Below are 5,802 nucleotides of genomic sequence, written 5' to 3'. Positions count from 1 at the left end.
TGAATATGAGAGAACCCTATATGTATAATAAAATAAATAAAAATGGATTTAATTAGGTGACTGGAGTGTAGGCAATTTTTATCTTAGATCCTGTGGTTATTTCAATGTTGTTTTTCCTATTAGGTATTTTAAAAGAGGGCCTTATAGAGCTCCTGGCACATAGGTGCTCATGAAGTGGTAGCTATTGCTCAAATCATTTGAAGAACTGCTTCCCTAGCAGCTTCCCATTGTTGGGCTCCCTCCAAGCACCTGGGCCCCTCACAGAAGCCCTGAGCCCCTCTCTGCCCCACTGCATATCTGTGACTATTCCTGTTTGCACAGTTGTTCAGTCCTGTGACACCAGACTACCAGGAACCACGGCTGACACTGTTGTAATGACTGAGCTGCAAAAGGCAGTCATGCCTGGTGCTGAGGTCCTGCACCTACTACAGTCTCCTCATCTGCCGTGGACATGGAAGGGATAGCCTACTTAATTTCTTTAGACAACATAGAGACAATTGTCCAGATTGGAGCTCCAACCCCAGGGAAGTCACTGGAAAAAAGATACAATTTTGGTGTCAAATCGTCGTCTCCCATTTACCAGGTGTGGCGTACCAAGCTCTAGGTAAGTAGAAGTGCAGGCCAAGGGCAAGGGGAGCCTGGAATGGGTGGTAGAGGAGGGAAGAGATGAATGTCAGCTATGGCTTGGGGCCAGCACACTGGGGAATGTAGCCTGTTCTATTAATCTTCTTGCCTTCGGTTTTATTGGAAATTCAGACTGGCCGTGACCATGGAGGGACTGTGATGGACTAGATTTTAGCCTCGCCCTCTCAGGGAGGAGTGAGGACATCTTGTTCTCAAAAATAGAACTGTATGCTTCCGACTATAATCTAGAAGAGGAAATAGTGGCAGGGGGCGATGTATCTGAGGCTTCAGGGCTGAAATGTGTTGGTGCATCTAAGTACTTCCTCGGGTCTTCTTCACTTTGCCAGCTTTCTTAGATTCTGTTGGCTTCACCTGTGATCTATCTTGGCATCACTTCCAGACTCAGATACAACATCACACAAATGGCATAGGATCAGGCCTTCCAAATAACTCTCAAAGGGGCCCAAATGATGCCATCCAGAAATGTGCAGGGATTACCTCTACATGGGGCAAACTTTGATCAATGAGAAGTAAGAACTGAGAAGGAACCTGATGGATAAATCCTGCCTCATTCCTCCCTTCAATTGACTGCTCCAAGAGACAGTTTTTCCATAAAAGCTGTCTGGAGACTTCCACATGGCTGAACAATTCACCTGCTGAGCAACCTGCTTTTCTCAGCTCATCCCAAGGCAGCAGTCAGCTCAACAATCATCATCTTGCATTTCTTTGCATTCTTGCTGCTATACTTCTCTTCCCCACCCCCCCATCTTACTGCTGTAGGTCAATATATACAAAATAGTAAAATGATCAGTACATAATCTTTGCCTCAGGAGCCATGTTCTAGGGTACTGTGGTAAGCAGAGTAGTGGTCCTGAAAGACGTCTCTGATCTAATTGCTGGAACCTGGGAATATGTGACTTACATGGTAAAATGGATTTTGCAAATGTGATTAAGTTAAGCATCTAAAAACAGGGAAGACTAGCCAGGATTATCCATGTGCACCCAACGTAATCACAAGGGTCCTATGAGAGGGAGACAGGGGAGTTAATATTAGGAGAAGGTAATGATGGCAGAAGCAGAGACTGGAGAGATGTGCCATGAGCCGAGGGATGTGGGAACATGTAGAAGCTGGGAGAGCAGAGGAATTGCCTCCCCTGGAGTCTGCAAAAGGAACCCTAATACTGGTGTCCCATAAAACTCATTCCAGACTTAGGATCTCCAAAACGGTCAGAGAAAGAATTTGTTCTTGTTTTTTTTTTACTATTTCAAAAATTTATTTAAACTGAACTGGTAGTCAATGCTCAGGAATCTTTTTTTTTCTTGGTATCATTAATATAAAATCACATGAGCAACACTGTGGTTACTAGACTGCCCCCATTATCAAGTCCCCACCACATATCCCATTACACTCACTGTCCTTCAGCGTAGTAAGATGCTATAGAGTCACTACTTGTCTTCTCTGTGCTCTACTGTCTTCCCCATGCCCTTCCCTATGTTATGTGTGCTAATCGTAATGCCCCCTTTTCCCCATATCCCTCCCTTCCCACCCATCCTCCCCAGTCCCTTTCCCTTTGGCAACTGTCAGTCCATTCTTGGGTTCTGTGATTCTGCTTCTGTTTTGTTCATTCAGTTTTTGCTTTGTTCTTATGCTCCACAGATGAGTGAAATCATTTGATACTGTCTTTCTCCGCCTGGCTTATTTCACTGAACATAATACCCTCTAGCTCCATCCATGTTGTTGCAAATGGTAGGATTTGTTTTCTTCTTATGGCTGAATAATATTCCTTTGTGTATATGTACCACATCTTCTTTATCCATTCATCTACTGATGGGCACTTAGGTTGCTTCCATATCTTGGCTATTGTAAATAGTGCTGTTATAAACATAGGGGTGTATATTGTCTTTTTGAAACTGGGTCCTGCATTCTTAGGGTAAATTCCTAGGAGTGGAATTCCTGGGTCAAATGGTATTTCTATTCTGAGTTTTTTAGGAACCTCCATTACTGCTTTCCACAATGGTTGAACTAGTTTACATTCCTACCAGCAGTGTAGGAGGGTTCCCCTTTCTCCAAATCCTCGCCAGCATTTGTTGTTCCTAGTCTTTTCTATGTTGGCCATCCTAACTGGCGTGAGGTGATACCTCACTGTGGTTTACATTTGCATTTCCCTGATAATTAGTGATATAGAGCATCTTTTCATGTGCCTGTTGCCATCTGAATTTCTTCTTTGGAGAAGTGTCTGTTCATATCCTCTGCCCATTTCTTAATAGGGTTATTTGCTTTTTGGTTATTGAGTCATGTGAGTTCTTTATATATTTTGGATGTTAACCCCTTGTCAGATATGTCATTTACAAATATATTCTCCCATACTGTAGGATGCGTTTTTGTTCTGCTGATGGTGTCCTTTGCTGTACAGAAGCTTTTTAGCATGATGTAGTCCCATTTGTTCATTTTTTATTTTGTTTCCCTTGCCCAAGGAGATGTGTTCAGAAAAAAGTTGCTCATGTTTATATTCAGGAGATTTTTGCCTATGTTTTTTTCTAAGAGTTTTATGGTTTCACAGCTTACATTCAGGTCTTTGATCCATTTTGAGTTTACTTTTGTGTATGGGGTCAGACACCATTCTCTTGCATGTAGCTGTTCAGTTTTGCCAACACCAGCTGTTGAAGAGGCTGTCATTTCCCCGTTGTATGTCCATGGCTCCTTTATTGTATATTAATTGACCATATATGTTTGGGTTTATATCTGGGCTCTCTAGTCTGTTCCATTGGTCTATGGGTCTGTTTTTGTGACAGAATTTGTGTTGTTTTAAGCTGCTATGTTTGTGGTAATGTGTTACAGCAGCCTTGGGGAACTAATGCAGGAACCTTGGCTAAAAAATGTCCTAATACCCTGGTTTCCTACATCATCATATTTTGCATGACAAAAGCTGAATTTCACATTGTACTTTTTCTTTGCATTCCTTCTGTGAACAAATTCTAATCTCTTCTCAGGCAGATAGACGCTCTGGGTGCATTGGGGCAAACATTGATTTGCAGAACGGCAACTGTTTGCATATATGTGTACATATACACAAACAACAAAACAGGAAGACAGGAAGGAGGTATTATTGACAGTGGCAGCCAGTGACTTATTGCTTGTCTTGAACTTTTGTGGATTTTCTCAATTATCTCTCACATATTTCTCACATTTATTTGACAATAAAGAACATCATTTTAAGTGTTTAGGTATGAAACAGTCTAAGTATTTACATCATTCGCCAGTACTCTAGAAGTTAGTGTAAAGGACAGACCACCACAATCTGGGGCGTCTAGGAAGGCCTCACAGAGGAGGGAAGAATCTGTGCAAGACCGAAATGATGGGTATTGGGAAGGGAGAGTAGCAAGAGGAAGGAGGCAAGATGTGAGCCAAGAAAAGTGTATTTTCCTAGGTTAATAAATAAACTCATTTGACTTAGGGGGAATGTTCTGTAGAGAATATAACAGTACAAGGAAAAATTAATTTATCCACCATTTGCTTTTTGTTGGATACTGTACAAAGGCTTTAGCTGGAGTATCTCACTTAAGCCTCCAAGCAATCTCATGAGAAAGGTTTAGAAATATCCTAAATATATGGATAAGGAAGTGGAAGAACACAGATGCCATGTAACTTGCCAGCAAGTGATAGAGTCCAGATTTAAACCCCACAATCACTCTGGAGCTTATGTTTGACAGGTGGATTGGAGGAGTAGGCTGAGTAAGAGCTCTTAAGGCCTTGAAATATCAAATGCATTAATTGACTATCGCTGTATGCAATGGACTGAATGTTTGTATCTTGCCCCAAAATTGGTATGTTGAAGCCTAATCCCCAACATGATGGCACCTGGTGATGGGGCCTGTGGGAGGCAATTAGGCGATGAGAATGAGAGCCCTTGGGAGTGGGATTGGTGCCCTCGTAAGATGAAACACGAGAGCTTTCCACCGTGGGGGACACAGCAAGACCTCCACCTGCAAGCCGTGGAGAGGTCTGAACCGGCGGTGCCGGCACTCCGAGTTTGGACTTCCCAGTTCCCATAACCATGAGAAACAATTTTCTGTTGCTTAAGCCACCCAGTTGATGGTATTTTGTTAAAGTAGCTTGAACATTCTGTAGCAAATTATTTAAAATTTAGTAAATTAAAATGACACCCATTTATTATGTCATAGTTCTGTAGGTTTGGGGCTTAGCTATGCTCATCTGGGGTCTCTGTTTAGGGTATTACAAGGCTGAACTCACAGTGTTGGCCAGACTGGGCTCCAATCTGGGGAAGAAATTAGCACCTGAGCTCCTTCAGGTTGCTGGCTGAATTCGGCTCCTCGTGTTTGTGGACAGAAGTTTCCGCTTCCTTGCTGGCTGTCGTTGATCCTCTTCATGCCTCTAATCTCTGATTTCTAATTCTACCAGCTGCAGAAAACTTTTTGCTTTTAATGGCTCATCAGATGAGATTAGACCCACCTGGATAGTCTCCCATTTGCTGTATTTCATAATTATGGGAAGGACAGCTCATCCTATATTAATAGGTTCCATTCCATTCAAAGGAGAATGGATTGTACAAGGATGAGTGTCACTGGGTCATAATTAGAATTCTGCCTAGTACTACCAGGCTAAGAATTTTGGTTTTTGCCCTGTTTAAGGAGAATCAGTGGAGTTTTTGTAGAGGGGTGCACCTTGCTGAATAGTGGGGTTTCAAAGGATTACTGGGCATTAGTGTATAGTTGGGATTGAGGTGAGAAAGGAGTGGAAACAGAGATTCCAGAAGCGCAGGGGTGAAAGTTGATGGCCTAGATTAGGGGAGGCTCAAGGGAAGCTGAGAGAAGATAGATGAGAAAGAAATTAAGAAGAGAGGCTTACTGGGGCCTCTTGATTCATCCTGTAAGACTTCTAACCTTTTGGAACACCTCTGCATCCATTATTTCATCTGATCCTCATCACACACCTGTGAGGGAGAAGGCATTATTCCCTCCATTTGACAAATAAAGAAACCGGCAAGTCCCCGAACATCTTTGTGTTTCAAAGGTCACACTCTGAATCTGTGGTCCTGGCTACAGAGTCAGCCCTACACTTCCTGGAGCACAAGAGTTAGAAAGTGTGTGGGAAAGATTTATGGTCTTATTATTATGTGCCACCCCTGTACCTGTCATCAGCCCTTGCTGTACCCATGG

The sequence above is a fragment of the Manis pentadactyla genome, chromosome 9 (assembly GCF_030020395.1).
Source record: "Manis pentadactyla isolate mManPen7 chromosome 9, mManPen7.hap1, whole genome shotgun sequence".
NCBI classification, from domain to species: domain Eukaryota; kingdom Metazoa; phylum Chordata; class Mammalia; order Pholidota; family Manidae; genus Manis; species Manis pentadactyla.
Note: the sequence above shows the minus strand (reverse complement) of the source record.